This window comes from Castor canadensis, chromosome 6 (genome assembly GCF_047511655.1).
Source record: "Castor canadensis chromosome 6, mCasCan1.hap1v2, whole genome shotgun sequence".
NCBI lineage: Eukaryota > Metazoa > Chordata > Mammalia > Rodentia > Castoridae > Castor > Castor canadensis.
In genome coordinates, this window is record NC_133391.1 from 128274471 (window position 1) to 128293022 (window position 18552).

Below are 18552 nucleotides of genomic sequence, written 5' to 3' on the forward strand. Positions count from 1 at the left end.
GATGTGGAGTGGGCCATGAAAATGCAGATTTCTAGGCTCTATTTTAAACCCATGGGATCAGCATCCTATAGTAGAAGTCAGTGATCCACCATTTTAACAAGCACTTTGGGTAATTCTTATGCACATGGAGCTTGATTAAAATATAATTTGCTTTCCTTTCATTCTTCTGATTTCTCTGATTAAATTCTCATGGATAATAAATAAGTAAATAAACAAAAACTAAAGTCATATAGACTGTGAGACTTGGAATAACCTAAGTCTCTTTTAGTTGCTAATAATTACAAATTGGTCTCCAAAGCCAAATTGCTTTTGAGGTGGTATGTGCCGTATTTACTTCTATTATGGGAGGATTAAATAAGTGAGATATCTTTTCTTACTTGAGAGTGGCCAGCACTCTGGATATATGGACCAAGGACCATGGAGGCAGGACTTATAGGTGGTTGTACAGGCTGTGCAACCATACATGGTAGTTTTGCATGGAGAAGTGAACACTTAACATTCTCTCTGGCCTACAGCTGTGCATAGGTCTGACCCCCTCCTGAGAGGAGAAAGTGACTGATGTGGAGGTGTGATTCCCAGGTCCTGGGAGCCCTCCCTGCTTTCTGCATGTCTTCATTGTTATGCTCCATGGGGCCTGAAATATTCTTTCTTGGTTTTCAGATTCATTTCTAGAAAGTCCCCATTGAAAATGGAATCCTATTTGGAAGTTAGTAGGAATGATTAATCATATTTTCACTGACTAGCTTAATCTGCTGCTCTGGGATGGCACACATAGTATTCATTGGATGAGAGGAGAGGGTAGGCTCCTTATGGGTTCTTTTGGTTGAGGAAACTGACAGGACAGAAAGACTATGTTTTTGGGGGTAACAGAAATGAATGAGGAACGGACTAAAGACAAACTAGACCTGTGTCTCAATTTTGAGGGCTACTATATTCATTGGCTTTGTATCATTGTAGCCAACTGTATTTGACATAAGCTACTTAGAAATTAAAGAGAAGTTTATTTTGGCTCATGGTTCTGAAGGTTCAAATCCAATATTTGACCTTCAAAGTCCAAGATTTTGAACCCATTGGTTTGGGCCTCTGGTGATGGTGGTACATAATGATAGGGGTATGTGATGGAGAAAACTGTTCATATCATGAGCCAGGATGCTGAAAAGAGGGACCCACACAGCTCCTTTGGGAGCATACCCCCAGTGACCTAAGGATCTAATACTAACTCTCTCTCTCTCTCCTTCTTTTGTCTGCTACTCAGGTTTGTACTCAGGGCCTTATACTTGCTAACTTGCTAGGCAGGCACTCTATTACTTGAGCCACTCCCTAGCCCTTCACATTTATGTAGGGGTCAGCCTGGATTGTAATCCTCCTATCCTCCTATTTATGCTACCTGTCTCACTAGGATGACAGGCATGACACGATGCCCAACTTTTATTGGTTGAGATGGGCTGGCTCTGAATTGCAGTCCTCCTGATCTTTGCCTCCTAAGTAGGTAGGATTACAGGCATGAGCCACCTTGCCTAGCCTGAGCTTTACCACTTTAAGGTCTACAGCATCTTTCATTACTGCCACCCTGGAGACTAAGCCTTTACATATGGACCTTTGGGGATACTCATCCAAACTGCAACAGTTATTATCCAAAATACCTATTTCTTAAAATTCTCCAGCCACACCCATCTCCTCCTGTTTAGTGAATGTCCAATGTTGAGTAATTTTCTCCTTGGTTAGAGGACTGGACTGCAACAATGATAGGAGGTGACACCTCCTCAGTACAAGTGGGCTCTGGAGGGAGACTTCATGTCTGACTACAGATCCACAGAGAGTGAAGAGGGAGATAATTACCCATGTCCGAATCCTAGATATCCCTGGCCCCCCAGTGCATTCTTCTGCCAAGAGCAGGACAATTAGAATGAATGAGGTTTAGCTTAGCTCATTCAACTCTTTGCCAGACCTCACACAAAGCTTTCAAATATTTCTAGCAAATGTAGTGAACTCTGCTGCATTTCTTTATGAACTTGAGAAAGACCAGAAATGGGTTCCTAACTAACAAACACTTTGTCTGTAGGTCTATTAAACCTTAACAGTTGATTCATTATAATTCTGATCTTGCCTATATTCATTTATAAAGCATTTTTTCTAAACTGAAAATGTCCCTCAATTTTCCCAATGTTTATTTGTCCTTTGGTGTTAATTTATGTGGTAAGTTCAACCAGTTCATTACTCAGCAGTTTACTCAGCAGGGAGTAACCATCCTTCGTAGACAGGAGCTGGGCAGGATGGGACTCACAGTGAAGGAGCTCCTTGTCCTTGGTCTGGTTGGAAGCTGTGGAAGGGTGTGCAGACAGGAGCAGCATTTGCAGAAGCATGACTTTGTGTGAACACGAGCTCTGTCAGGAACTGGGAACAGGTAGATGATGCTGTAGGGTGTTTGTGTGGGAGTGAAGGGAGATAAGAGCAAAGATCCCTCATGAGTGAATGAATGAATGGGTATAGAAGTCCATACTCCTTCCTGAGGAAGGTGAAAGACTGCTATTTCACCAAGCAGTCTGTTTTTTCTCTTCCCCTTCTTAGTAAGTATATTTAAATCTCAGTTAACATTCTCCTGCTCTGAGAAATCCCTCATCACTGGAAGGAAAGTGATAATTAGCTTCAATATTCTCTCATATTTAAGCTGGGAATTCAGCATGAATTCCAGACATGGTTCATGTGTTTTGGATAATCAGTGCAGCTGTTCAGCATAGGTAGCCTCTTATTTTCCTCTTCAAATCTTTTCTGGTTGTGATATCATGAATAAAGATTAATGGCTTCCATTATTTTCCCTTGATGCAGGAATCTTTTCATTAAGCTTGAACTTTGTACCAACTATTATATGGATCATGTCTACTACAACACTCCTCTGTGTTGCACCTTGAGTAAGCATCCTTATATAACACACTAAATGCAGGGCAGGGTTAAAAGTGTCAAGTGATAACCAAGCAGAAAATTGACATTTAATGAACAGGGACTTACCCACCTCACTGAGCTTTTATCTTAAAGGATTCAGACAAAAAGTTTATAAATATTATTTGAAATACAATATATGATGGTAGTAGATACACATCACCATATCTGGATGTTCAAACATTCCCTTTCATTTAAATATTGTGTGCATTTATGGCAATGAGCTTCATAATAACAGCAATAAAATGAAAGTTTTACTTTAACGAAGACTCATCATGTAAGTCTCTTACTGAACTAGGCTCATATCTAATCCTGCTTTACCATTTAATCTTCACGCTAGCCTAGGAGGAAGTTACCATGCATCACAGTATGTGAGGAAACCGGGGCAAAATGTTGTTAGGAAACTTGACCAAAGTTCCACAGTAGAGGGTCAGAGCTGGGATTTGAACACAGACACTTTGTGTTCAACCTCCTCTATGTTGTATTGCTTTACACATCGCCTGAAGCAAATGGGTAGTTTTTGCAACACATATTAGTAATGCACTCCCCCTCCAGTTTTTTTCTCTTACTAAATATAAGTAATTTCTGGTCTTTGTGTATGTTTTATCATACTGCTTAGGAGAAACAGGCAAAGATAAGACCACAGAAAAATTGATCCTTCTGTTCAGGTCTCCTTATCTAGAAGAGTTTTAACTATGAGTGCAAGAAGTTGATAGTTTATATTAAGCTTAAGTGTAATATATTTTGGAATCTTGTTACATGCATTATTAGTATGATTCTATATGTCTGTGTTCTTAGAAGAGACTGATTTAAATCAACGACAGGGATGGGGATATAGCTCAGTGGTACTGTGCTTACCTAGCATCAGAAGGCCTTGGGTTCAATCCCCAGCATTACAGAAGATTAAAAAAAATGAAACAGAACAAGAACAGCTCAAAATGCCACTCAGCTTGTGTGCCAAGAGCACATTCAATTTAGGGTCTATGTGCCTAGAAAAAGTTTTGTTATCTGAGCCAAGACTATAAACTTAGTCCCTACAGTGAGCATAGACTCATTTCTCTAGTACTCATGCTTTTAAATTTAAATTAAATTTTTTTGTTAAGCAAGGCAGGCTTATTTGTTGACATTTTTCCAAGTAACTTTTTTCTTTCAATTTATACCATAAGGTGCTGGCTCCCAGTGTCAGCATCAGAACTGCCAGCTGTTAACTAGGGTTTCTTAAGAAAGGTTTAATAGGGTGTTTATCCATGTCACCTGGAATGGAGTTAATGCCCTGTCAATCATAATTGGGTTAATAAACTAACATGGTGGGATCTCAATATGTCCTACAGTTTTCTCATGAGTGACTTGACTATATAAACTACAGGGTCAGACAAATTAGCAGTAGGCCCAGATCATTTTTGGCACAAGTTTTGAGAAACTTTTCAGTTTATTACAGGTGTGCTGATGCTTGAGATTTGCTGACAGTTCTCGATTCGGAAAAGGGTTTGTGGTCCTGAGCTACTTTTCTGTTATCAGGATCATCTTAATTTTTGTCTGTGGAATTGAGATCAAGGAAATACGAGTAAGAATTGAATTCAGTTGTCTGGGAGACCCTTGGAAATCATGAACTCTTAGACAGTGCCTGGTGCAATGGCCAACAAATGTTAACTGATGGTGATGACAGGAAATAGTCACTCTGGCCAGAACCTGCTAATACAAATTCAGGTGGCTTGAGATGATGTTTGCTATAGAAACTCTGACTTGTTACATTAACAATTTTAGGCAAAAGAAGAGTATGGTATTAATATGTATGTTTTTAATTTACTTTTTCATTGCTTTGTTTTCCACAGGGTGTAGATAAAACCATAAACAGTACAATAAGCTCAGGTTGGATCATACTTCATACCAAGGCATCTTTTGTGTGAGTCCTCCTACCATGTGATAGCAACAGTTACTAAATTTTTAAATCCCCCAGAAAAATGCCAAGCTGTGTCTCAGATTATCATGACTTTCATGATGCTAGGACAAAAAGGCAGTGCTGGTCTTCTAGGTGGTGTTACTTTTGAGGTGATATTACTTATTATCAGACAGACAGTTTCAAGTTGAGTCAAGCAAACTTCCAAGTGTTCAGAAGGGTCAGGAACCAGGAGTCAGTCACTAACTTAGTTACTTACTGAGATGGTTTTCTTTAAGGCTGTTGGTGGTGAAGTCTTTCAATGGGAAATTTCTGGATAAGAGTACATGTGACATGACTTACCTGCCTCTGCTTAGAATGTTCTTGGCCTTGACTATTGAAAATGGAGATTCGAACTACAGAGTGCAAGAGAATTTTAATAGGACTTTATTAATGGGTGAAAAGAAGAAGTTAGATGTTGGATTCAGTGACATAAACCCTTATCTCAAGGGCTTGTTTTCCCTATCAGAGTAAATCGGTTATCTCTGAGTAAAAGGGACAGCAATGCTAACAGCCCTGGCCTTCTCAGAAGTTTCCATTCTTACATGACCTCCATAGGCAGCAGAACTGTCAAATAAACAAAGGTTTAATTAAATAAAAGAACTATTTAGACAGAGCAGAAGTATTCTTTTCTGGTCAGTCACAAATTGGACAATTCAAAGGATAAACCCACAGAAGAAAATGCCAATGGCTTATTTATTTTTCTATTCTCTGTGTACTGCTGTGTTTTTCTTCCTGGTGTCGAATCTCAAGTTGAATCCTGTCATTTATCTACAGCCAACAAAAAGTGCACAAATATCTTTTCTGTTACTTTTGTTTATATTCTATCACTAAATAGGCCAGTTTTTCTTCTCAGTTGGGAGCTTATAAATCCAACACAAATTTAATCTTGTGTATCTTCTATTGTCACTTTGAAAACATAACGATTGATTTAATTATTTGAAAGTTTACTGCAAAGTTTTTTTTATTGTTGCTAATATTATACTTGCTACAAAATTCGTTAAAAATATACAATGGCTGAGAATTTGGAAGTACTGGTCATTAGCTAAAGTATGTTAATTATTTAAAGGGTGTAGTGTTGAGGTTATGTGGATGTTAATTCCGTTTTTTCTTTCTTATTTTAGTCATCTCTGTAGGCTGTATAAATATAAAAGTAATTTCAAGTTTAAAATAGAACCCTTGATGACAAAAATTTGTAAGTATGGTATATCAAGTAGCTGGTATAATGAACACTTAAAATGTAATGAGAAATGAGGAAGATATTCTAGAGAAAACAAGCAAAACCTAAGCCCTGGGGGCACTGTCTATTGTTTGATTCTGAAGATTCTCTGCCCAGCGCTCCCTCCATGGGACATTCTTACGCGTACAGACACACTGGACGACAGCTTACCCTCCCAGTATATATTTTTAACACGGTTTTCCATCTCAGTTATGGAAATCTGCAATTGTGCTCTCCAACCCCCTTCTCTCTCCTCCCTGTCACTCCATTTACTCTCATTTCTGCGAGTAGAAGGAAAGCCTGCCCATCTAGAAAAGTAGCCCTAAAACTGTTCTGGAAAATTATCTATTTCCTTCCACAAATGATCAATTCAGTTTCATATTTATTTCAGGGACATTAAGTCTTCCTTTACTCACACTTAATAACAAATGACCCTAAAAAGCTTAGAATAGAAAAATGTAAAATAAAATAGAAGCCTCTGTAGTGGTCCACACTAAAGCTGTCATTTTTCACTCAGCATTTACCCTTACTAAAAATAAAAAGAAGATGAGAGTTACCTCAGGGTTTGGCTGCTGGGGTTGCCTTGTGGTTTCTGGGGTGTCTTGAGCCCTTTAATGTCAGTCAGCCCCCTTGGGACGGCCATACCACAAGATCTTGCTCAGGTTCCCTCTGGTTTTTGCCAGATCACCTGTCCTTCCCCTCAGACAATGAAGCTGTGATTTTTCTCTGGTCTTTCCAGGCAAAGTGATTCTACATAAGCAGATTATTGTGTGGAAGATCTCGGCTGCGTTGCTCCAGTGCAGCCCTTCGGCTTTCCAGAGCCAGTTAGACTTGTTATGAGGAGCTAACTGATTGGCTGGAACCGGCTCAGTTTCATAGATTATAGCCCCGCAGTCGGGAAGCACGAGTCCTATAGTTGCTGTAGTCCAGAGGCCTGCCAGCTCCTGCCTTAATGCATATGTAGATGTAATTGAGTTCTAGCATGGCCTTGGATGTTTCTGTCCCAAATAGCTGACATTGCATCTTCAAGACTGTGTGAGTAATCCTGACTTTTTTTTTTTTTTTAAGATCAGTAAATAAATTACATGCCCTGGGAGGGAGTGATTATAAGGAGAAAATACTGAACTAGCAGATGATTCGTTTTCAAGGTACTATACTGTATGTATCAAGTTCAACATGATGAATCGTAAAGCGTCTAGGTCCTGGCAGGGTTATTCCAGTTTTTTGCTGTGATTCACAGTCAAGCTGCATTTTGAAAGAGGCTGTTTGAGGCATTGAAAACTAGCCCTGTGTGTTTTATGGGGTCTGTAATGGGATAAAGATCCAACACGAGCAGGTTGAAACAGTATGTTGATGTTAAAGCAGTGGCTGAGAGATCACCAGAGTCAGGCAAGTTTCAAGGTTTCCACCCCCACTATCCAAAGCTGAGAGTGAGCTGCAAAGGATAATAGGTCCTTTGGGGACATAGGTACACAGCAGTTCCAGCACAGAGAAACGAGAAGTGAATAGTACTTTTCTCCTCTGTAATCTGAAGCTAATTTAAGACACATACTATGAATATCTAAAAACATTTTATATGTACAAAAATACTCTTTGGTGGTTCTGTTTATGGGCTAGAAAGCTGAATAGGGAACCATAACTTGTTTTCAAAAACCTTATGAGAAGTACATTAAACACACACAGATAAAACCATAACAGAAGAAAGTATGAGGACTGGAATTTGTGGTCAGAGCAGATCAAATTATCCCAGGAAGCCGTTGTTAGGTTTACATAATTGCTGGTGGTAACTTTTGTTGCTAACAGGATTTAGGATAAAGCTGGAGCAGATTGAAATAAGGAACTAGAAAATTTCAGTGTTTTAAAAATCTTTTGTAGTATATATTGCTGAATAGAATCAATACTGAGAATAATATTTCACTTTTAAATCATCATTGATTTCTTGTAACCTATAATAAAAAAATATGGCTTTTCCCTATGAAGTTAAGTGCTTAGAAATAATTTTTCATCCTCCCAAATAATTTTTGTATTTTTTCTCAATATAGCATAAAGTTTGACCATTTCTTACATTTTGGGGTTGTTTTTCAGATTGCTTTTTGTCTCATTTTTCCTCTTTAGATTTGTAGTTTAAAAGTATATATTTGTGCTATCAATCTCAACCATAAATCATTTGAACAGTTTTTTAAAATCGTGAGTTCCTGTGCAAATATAAACTTCTAATAGCTGTAGTAATTACTTGCCAATTCTGTAAAAACAACATTTATGAACTCAAAGTAGTTTATTTTTAGTTGTACCTATTTAAACAACTAGCATGATTTGGCCTGTAGGAGAAAAAAAACTACTTGTGTTTTTGCAAAATTTTAATTTTAGATCACACTGAGAATGTAAAAAGTTTATTATTAAAGATATTTTCACTTTCTGAAAGGTGACTCCTTTTAGATCTCACCAGGGGATGAAGTTCATAAAAAGAAAGGAATAGTCAACATAGAATCCTTTTCTGTATCAACCAAATATATGCAAAATAGTTTTTAAAAATTGTGAGTCTAATATATCCTTCTAGAAATGCATTTACTTTATGAAGAACTGGTCTAATGTGGTTCTTTATTGAGACAGAATAGCGAGTTCATTTATTAATTTCTATGGCTATAGACGTTAATAGTGGTGGTTGACTCTTTGTTACCCTTCCCATTTGACTTCATTAGTGGAAGAATTAGCACTTCTACCTCACTCATAAGGTGGTTAGTACCATCTCAGAGTAGGAAGTGATGGGGTGGAAGCTGCCTTAACTGGATGGGCTTCTGACCTCTAATTCATCTCCTTTTCTCTTCCTAGGGTCAATGCAGCTCTCTTAATGCAGTCTTCACACTCTCTCCTACCTTTTCCTCTCTCATTCTTTACATTATTTTGCTTTGACTCTTGCTGAGATTAACCAAATACAATGACTTATGAAGAGTTATCAAACATTAATTGGCTGCCTATATAATTCAGAGGGTGCTTAGGGAGTTTGGGGGGCATATATTAGAGGTATTTGCATCTCACATTGCTCCTTCCTCAAGGATATGCATATTTTCAGTTCTCCTGGAGATGTCAAGATCACTTTTCTTTCTTGTGAAAGGGCAGAAGATTAAGAAAAGTAGTCTAGGAGTACCACGTACCCAGTGGACAGTGGACAGTAATAAAAGGAAAACATCTTCAAACAGCAGGATTGGATTTTTCCTTTTCTCTATTTTCTAAAGTCATTTTTGTCTGACTGTGGAAGTTATTCTGCAGATAAGCTTCTGTAAAACTGTGCATAGCTGCCATAGACAGATGGATTTGACAAAAGATGTATCCAAGAAGGAATGTATTACATCATGAACTTGCTAAGTGTTCAGGAATACACACTGGCATTTGGAAACTATTAACATTACCTACTAGTCCAATGACATAAATCCAAATTGGGGAAGAATTATTTCTTGATTGAATTACATTTTTCAGTTTTTAAAAATTTTATTTTTGGAAAAACTTCCTCTTCCTTAAGACATTTTCCCCTGTTTTATATAGAGCATTAATCTGCTTCATCTTGCCCAAGAAGAATTTACTTATTTCTAGTTGGCATTTTCAAAACAGTTGCTGTTCTACCTTGAGCATGTTTTAAAGAAAGCAGAGCAAAACAAATGCAATAAGCATTCTTCCTTCTCAAAGAATTTGCATACCACAAAGAGGTTAAGTGTTTTACATTTGTATCATTAAATACGTGTCTTCTTGTGGAGCAAGACACTATTCTCTGGTAAAGGAGGAACTTTCATTGAATTTCTAGACAATCAGTCATCCCCTCTTATTTTATAACGGCAGCAGGTGATATAATTTTCTGTTGTGTAGATCAATATCCTAAGTTATGTTCCTCTGATGTTTTTATTTCAAGATGTAGAGTATCTTCTTGAATGAGCTTGACATTAGTAGGATCATGCTCAGGTCATGAAATATTTCTAAGCCTCAATCTATGTATATAAAACAAAAATAATGATACATGCTCTGGTGTCTGACTGGATTGTTGACTATCTCCATGACAGTGAGAAAGTACGAGAGAGCACGTGGTAATGTGTAATGTATAAGGTGCTCCGTGACTACACGTGAGCATTATTACAGCAGCTCTGCATTAGTGTTAACAACCTTTACTCATAGAAGCATATCTTAGTAATGAGGAACATGTCACTATTTGTTCTTGAAAAGTTACAAAAGCTTTCAGAGCCTAAATGCTAATCTGTCCATTACTTGATTATTAAAAATACCAGTAGCTTTGCTGTGATAAGTAAATGTGATATTGTATGTGCAAACATAGTTAGTTAACTTCTAGGGGCTATATAAATGTCACTTATTGCAAGTATCAGTATTTTAATAAAAAGTATTTATAATTTATCTACTTTTAAGATGGAAAATATCAGGTGTAACATTTCTTATTGATTAGTTTGATTAACTTTCTGAGTTATGTCTACTTCCCTCAAACAGAATGGACTCTTTCGGTGGTTAAACTTGTGCCATAATTTTGCTTTCACTTAGATAAGGCACAAAGCCAATAGTTAGAGAAGTATTCCCTTATAGCCTACACTTAGAACAGTTAAAGATGCAGTTTTAGAGGTAGCATTTCCTCAAGGGAAAAAAATGAGTTACAAAACAGAATGGCAGATGTTCTTAGATTTTTTTATTCCTGTCTTGACTCTTTTTTATTAAATTTAACTAGAATAATCACATAGCTTTTTTTTCTTTTGAGGTACCAAGGATTGAATTAATTATGTAGGTTTTAAGGTAATGCTTATTCCTTGGTCTTTTCATCCCAGAAATAAAATGAATGGTCAAAATGACATTTTGAATGATTTAGAAAGTTCAGTCAGCAGCTTTGAATCTCCAATTTCTAGCTGGCTGTACTTTGGAAGATCACTAGGCTTTGTGGAATATTGGCCACAGCTGTGTCCTAATTTTGCCTGTTTTGAGTTTGCTGTTGTAGTGAGTCTGATGGTTTCCTAACAGTAGTGTTGGTTAGGTTGAAGCAGTTACCCATTTCACCTGGGGAACCATTTAAGAAAAAGAATAAGGCATGTGAAATCATAGAGGAAGCACGATAAATAAAATATATAAAATGGTGTAAATCCTCTCCCATCTTTATCCCACACAGCCCAGCCAGCAGTTTATCAAGGAACTTTCTAGAAACAGAAGAAATTCATTTGTAGTACTCTTTGAAACTGGATGTGGTACCATTGTCCTGACATTTTTTGTGCCTTTGGTGATTGAATAAGAGTTCTTCACTAATTAAAAATTATAATAAAAGAATGGTTTTAGCTGTTTAATAAGACTTTATCTAGGAGTTAGGTGTTAGAAAATATAAAGATGAGTAAGACAGGGCTTCCTCAAGGAGCTTATAACATAGTAGCTATTAACTTCATGTTTGCAGAACTTTCAGGATAATTCTGGAAGAAGAAAGAGTTATTTTGGAGTTACTGCTCTTCTCCTGGAAGTATTTAGTATGGTAATAATGGAGGAATGACTGACCTGAAGTATATTTAGAAAATGATGGTTAGAAATATATAAATTTTCTTATAAAATTATACTTTTTTAAAGCTGGAAAGAGTCTTCACTCTTTTTTAGTCCAGTCACTAGTTTTATAGACAAAGAAATGATGGCTTCAAGATGTTACTGGATTTATTTAATTTTCAGACATACTAAATTGAGAAATAAAACTGTAGCCTAATAGTCTCCTCCTTATTTATGGTTTCAATTTTTGTAGCTTCAGTTACCAGTGGTCTACTATGGTCTGAAAATATTAAATGGAAATTTCCAGAATAATATGTATTTTAAGTTGCATACTTCTGGGTAGTGTGATGTGTTCTCGCTGTCCTGCTCCATCCCACCTGGGATATGAATCATCCCTTTCTCCAGTGTATCCACAGTGTAGATGCTATCTTCCCAGATGTTACTAGTAGCCATCTTGGTTATCAGATCCATTGTCATGAATTGCTGTGCTTGTGTTCAAATAACCCTTTTTGTTTAATAATTGTCTTAATGCAGAATTGTAGTGACATTGGCAATTTGGACATGCCAAAGGGAAGTTGTAAAATGCTTCCTTTAACTGAAAAGGTAAAAGTTCTCAATTTAATGAAAGAAAAAAAAAACCAGCATGCTGATGTTGCTAAGATTTACAGTAAGAATAAATCTTGTATCCATGAAATTATGAAGAAGGAAAAAAAAATATTTGCTAGGTTTGCTTCCACATCTCAGACTGCAAAATTTACAGCTATAGTACATGATTCATGCTTAGTTAAGATGGAAAAGGCATTAAATTTGTGCATGTATTTTATAGGACAAATTACAATATATATTAGGTTTGGTGCTACATTTGATATTAGGCACTCATTGAGGGTCTGGGAACATATCCCCCATGGATGGAGTGTGTGTGTGTGTGTGTGTGTGTGTGTGTGTGTGTGTGACTACCACACCTGGGACTAAAATCCAGACATCTGCCTTCATTTAAAGATATTTCTTATACACTATTCAACAGATATGCTAACTAAAAGTATTAAAGATTAATAAGCATCTTTATATTGTAAAGCTAGGACAATGGTCTGTGCATATGATATTTAATAGAAGACATGTGCTAACAGCTAAGAAACACAATGATGTTATAAAATTTAAAATCTAAAATCAATCAATCTAAAATCAACAGCAAGGCTTTCATTCCAGAAATCCTATTTTCAGTTTTTTAGCTCTCCTAAATTCTTTTTCCTCCCCTTCCCTTCCCTCCCTTCCCTTTCTTTCCCCTTTTCCTTTCCTCCCTTTCTCTCCCCTTTTCCTCTCCTGTCCTTCCTCTTTCCCCCTCTCTTACTTTCTTTTCTTTTTGGGAGGACGTTACTGGGAATTGAATCAGGTCCTAGCAAGTGCTCTACCACTTGATCCCAGTCCTTTTGCTTTTTTGTTTGTTTTTTCAGATGGGGGTCTCTTGATTTTTGCCTGGGTTCTCTGAGGCAACCTCAGGCCACAATCCTCCTACTTCCACCTTTTGAATAGCTGAGATTACCACCATGAGTGCACCACCATACCAGGCCACTGAGTATTTTCTGCGTATTAGTTTTGATAACATTAGCTACTATAACATATACAACCTGAAATGTGGTCTTCTTAACTTTTTCCTGGGTTAGCCTCAAACCATGATCCTTCTGATCTCTGCCTCTTGAGTAGCTAGGATCACAGAGTAAGCCACTGTGCCCAGTCCTAAAATGGGTATTCTTTTTTTTTTGGCAGTACTCAGGTCTTCATGCTTGCTAGACAGATGCTCTACCACTCAAACCACACCTCCAGCCCTTTTTACTCTGATTATTTTGAAGATTATTTTGTTTTTGCACAGAGATCCTCCTATTTTATATTTCCTGCCATAGCTGGGATGATAGGTACTCACTACTACACTCAGCTTCTTTCCATTGAGATGGAGTCTTGCATATCTTTTTGCTGGCATGTAAACTCAATCCTCCCAATTTTAGCCTTCTGCAAAGCTTGGAATGACAGAATACGTCACGGTGCTCAGCCACTGGTTGTGAAAGTAGCTCATAAACGTTTTGCTGGGGCTGGCCTTGAACTGTAAACCTGATCTTCCCAATCTCATCTTCCTGAATAGCTAAGATTACTGGTGTGAGCCATCAGTGCCCAGCTTAACATAGATATTCTTGATGGGCAGATTCCATTCTTTCATTCAGTGTCCAGGTGGTGCTCTTTTCACACTTTGTCACCACTAGCTTCCAGGTGTCCTGACAAAGGAGAAAATGTCTAGACTTTGCTTTCTGTGTGCCTGAGCTTGGTCACCACCCTTACCTAGTGGAAGTTTTGCCAAGTAGTTGGTCAGAAAGTGGACGGTCAGAAAGAAAAGCAAGTAGGTTTGGTGATTGTCTTAGTATGGGTTGCTCTAACAAAGTACCGTAGACTTGGTGGCTTATACACAAGAGAAATTTGATTTTCACTATTCTGGAAGCTGGAAGTCTGAGATCAGCATGGATGGGGTCTGGTGAGGGCTGCCTTCTGATTTGCAGATGGCTGGCTTCTTGTATCTTCACCTGGTGGAAAGAGAGTAAGCTAGCTCTCTGGTCTCTTGTAAAGACACTAACCTTTCTTCTGAGGGCTCCACTCACATGACCTAACTATCTCCCCAAGGCTCCACCTCTAAACTCCATCACATCAGTGATTAAATTTTAGCCTATGAATTTGGGAGAGATGTAAAGAATTCAGTCCATAATAGTGATCAACTAACCAATTTCTGCCACACATTTCTTTTTTGTTTCTGTTCTTTAGCATGTCTCTGTAGATTCCAATCCTTGTAACCACTAAGTTAAATTAAAAAATGTAATATTTACTCTTTGGAAAAAATCAAGAATATGATTTAATTTTTAATTTCTTAATTCCTGTGTTAAACATTTTCCAAAGCTATTAAAGTATAACTGAACATTATGATAACAGATATTGTTATGACTTAATATCTATGACCGAAAGTGAAAAAGTAGTTCAGGAATGTTTTTCTCTTTCTACCTTTCCCATCTTCTTCTGTGTCAGATTATTTGAGTTCCTTGCTTTCTCATTTTAGAATAGGGTTGGGAGAAAATGAAAAATTGACAATGATGATAAAATGGCTTCTCAAAACTTAGCTACTTCTCACAGTTCCTTGGGTATTTTATAAACTGCATGGTTTCATATTGAGGAAACTGATATGTGCTTACTGGGGTATAACAACAGATTTTGGGAAACCTTTTCTTGCATGAAGCTGAGCCAGTGGTGGAACTAACATATGCTTGGTTCATAGTCTCTGTTTTCTAGAAGCTAAAATTTTTCTCTATTTTGAACTTCCAGGGATTAACAAAAATATTCATATCACAAATATAAAAGAGCACAGACACCTACTCAGTGAACAAAAATATTTTTTCAAATTATTACTATTTAAAAAAAATCCCTCCATAAACTTTAAATTTTCTTTTAATAAAACATCATAAACTGATTTTAGTCCTTCCCTTGTACATCAAATGTTTTTTGGGGGTGTTTAGCCAATCATAACTTCAGTTATTTTAACAACCAAATTGCTTTTCTTCCATAGAAACCAAATTTACAATCAGCTATTTAAGAAATAAAGACAACAAACAAAAAATCTGTTTGAATCTTTATCTCCTGACCTAAGAAATAGAAGGACTAATTCATTTTACATACTCACACTTGTCTGAGAGGGCCAGAAAAGAATTCTCCCATAATTCCATATAGTTGTCTGTTTTCCTGGCTCATTTCAAAAACATTTTAAAAAAAAGAGTAAAGTCTCATGTAACATCCAAGCAATCTTTTTATTTTGGTAGAACTGAATAAAAATAATAGACACTTAGAATATTTACCCCGAGGCACTGAAAAACACTGACATAGCTCAAAATTTTAAATTCTGAAGGTTATATTTAGTAGAGATTTAAAGTATATTTTATTACTTTAGTCTTTAAACCAGGGAAGTCCATATATGGCTATAGGTAATGAATTAGCACCGTTCGGTTATCAAACACATGGTCTGTGGAGCCAGACTTCCTGGGTTTAGATCTCAACTCTGCCACTTAGTAATCATGTTACTCTGAGCAAATTATTTAGTCTCCATGTTCCTCCAGCTCCTTATCAGAGAGATGGAATAATAATAACTACCTGGTTGGGTTGTTGTGTAAATTAATTGTACATAAAATTCTTGGAATGATGTATTCTCATAATAAGTGCTTTATAAATATTTTTTGTCCTGTTTATATTATCTGAGTAATTGGTTATTTCACAGAATGTATTTTCTAAATAAAACTAAAATTTATTCAGTTAGTTTCAAAACTAGGTGCAGTTGATTTTGGGGGCCCTTTCCAAATGGATCCTACATGTCTCTGTGCTCCTGTCTTAGATTGAGTGGAATCTTTCCTTTGAATTATTAAGATTTAGAATACCATTATTGGTCAAAAATGGAACTTTGCTGTAAGTCAATGATACCAGGTAGGTATCATCGAGCTGATTTTGAGAGATGTTAGAAGGTCAGGCAGAGTTTTTGCTCCTCTAGCAACTGACCCAGATTGCTCTGCAGTTCTAGCCCTCTGGTTATATTCTAAAGGATTTTGGCCTTCGCTATACTGGCCTATGCTAACACTCTTGATTTAAAATTCCCACGTCTGTGTTGCTAAAGGCTGTCAGCAAGAAAATAGCCTAGTTTCTAAGAATGCTGTGTAAATGAAATAATGGGCATTCACTTACGGTTCTCCCTTGATAGTAAACAAGAACATGAAAGCAAATTTTTTCCTTCTGGGTGAAGGTTATGTCTTAGAACATGGATTGGCAAAATGCTCTTGGTGTACCAAATCTGTTTTTTGTAAATAAAGTTTTATTGGAACATGGCCATCCTCATTTGTTTACATCTTGCCTACTGCTGCTTTCACACTGAGAGAACAGAGTTGTTGCCACAGAGGCCACAGGGCCTGTAAAGACCAAAATATTTACTATCTGACCCTTCACAGAAAGAGTTTACCAAACTTTGTTATAGATAGAGCTTTAAAACTGGACAGAGTGTGGAATAAATGGATGTTGCTATATTTAGTAGTATCAGTTAACTGTACTCAATTATCTGCAACCCCATATCTCTTAAATATATTTTGGATAAATAAGAAAACTTATTGCAGTACCCATGTTGAATGAAGAACAAACAGCTTGAAATAACACATTTGGAATACTAGGAAGAGGTGAAAATGTGACTGTCAAACAAAGTTGTCTGGTCACTTTTGTGTTTGTTGCTCTAATGTTATCAGTTTGTAACATGTTGTAAAATTATGTATCTTTCTGTTGTGTTCTAGATATGTCACCAGTCAGTAGCTGATTTTTTCACACAATTGTTTTAAGTAAATGTAAATGCCTCTGTTGACCTTTTCTTACATGTATCTATCTCTCTTCTTTTCCTTCTCCTGTATCTCTGTCATCTTTTTCTTCTCATGTGCATCTCTGTTCTTTATTTTTGCCATGAAAACTTTCTTACCAACATTGTATCACTGAGTAAAATAGTGTACAGCAAAGGACCCTGAACTTGGGTTTGGATTGACTCAGCCACTTTTACAAGAGGGAAGCCTCAAGGAACTTGCATTGCCATCCCCAGCCTCAGTTTCCTTGCCTGTAAAAGGCAGGTAAGAATCCAGGCTCTGTTTACCACACAAAGGGAAGTAAATAACCCCGTGTACAGAAAAGGACGTTAAGTACATGTTATCACTGTGTCTTTATTCTCAATGTGGCCCACTTTCTTCTCATATAAAGCTGTGTGTGTTTATGGAACAGAATGTAAAACGGATTCCACATGAACTAAAATTGTCGATGGTGCTGTGTATGAGTCTGTAAGCGTGAAGGAGGTTGGGTGAGAAAGCCTCTTTAAGCAGCATATGTATTCCTTACATGTCTGCTTTGTTATTCACTCCTCTAATGTGGAAGTTTATGCTTGAGTACTGAGTTCCTGGGAAATATGCAAAGCAAAAGAAAGAAGTACAACCTTGGAAGGGGAAAAAAGGTGGTGCTTATACCCATGCAGAAGACTGAATAAAAGCAAATTATTGCTGGTGTATTCTGGATACAGTTCTTCAAGTGAATTTGGTATGAAGGCAGGAAAGTTGTTAGTTTTTTAAAGATAAACTAAAGAATAGTTTCCATAACAAAAATAGATACTAGTGCTATACAAATGAGAAGTCCCTGGCGAAGAAGCTTGAGTTACTGAAGGATTAAGAAAACATATGTGGTTCCATTTTGTTTTTACTGGAGCCCACAAAGAAAACCATCAGTCTGCTCAGTGTAAGACACTTATAATTGCAAAAGATCACCCCATTATTATAATTCAGGTGGGTGATAATGGTTTGGCATTGAATTCTAATTACGTTGAACATATTTCCTCATGATCTTTTTGTTTTCAAATGTCTAGGAGTTTTTATTTTGGCAATATTGGGGTTTGAATTCAGGGCCTTGTGCTTGCTAAGCAGGTTCTATACCCCTTGAGCCATTCCTCTAGCTGTTTTCAAATGATTTTTAAAATTATAATGAGAAAATTCAGTCCTCTTTTGCTTAGGTAATTTGTCAATTTATGTCCTTTGACTTTTAGAGAAAATATTTTTATATTATGATATTGGATTTGAATTTAGGAAGTCTCTTCAACCTCCTCTTTTAATTTTTTGTTTATTTGGAGGATAATTATCTAAGTTGGATCATTTAGCTATTGCTGTATAGCAAAGACCTCTAAACATAATATTTCAAAATGATAACCATTGATTATTTTTATCAGTCTACCACTGAGTGGGGGCATTCTACTTTTCAAAGCCAGGTTGTGGTTATTTTAGTTGGCAGTCTAGATGGCTTTGACTGGGAAACTCAACACTCTACACATTTCTCATCTCCCTCCAGCAGGCCAGTCTAGGCATGTTCTCTTGAT

The 18552-nt window shown here is 36.9% G+C and overlaps 1 protein-coding gene across 3 annotated transcripts in view; it reads left to right on the top strand.

Moving 5' to 3' along the window:
- Pde4d (phosphodiesterase 4D) overlaps positions 1–18552 on the top strand; it is a 1369518-nt gene that overhangs the window by 31142 nt on the left and 1319824 nt on the right. Inside the window, exon 1 of one of the 3 annotated variants that reach the window (XM_074077455.1) lies at positions 6947–7127. The exons of the other annotated variants lie outside the window; for them this stretch is intronic. The gene's annotated coding sequence lies outside the window, so the exon portion shown is untranslated. Of the gene's footprint in view, positions 1–6946; positions 7128–18552 lie in introns of those variants that run through there. 3 annotated transcript variants of the gene reach the window in all.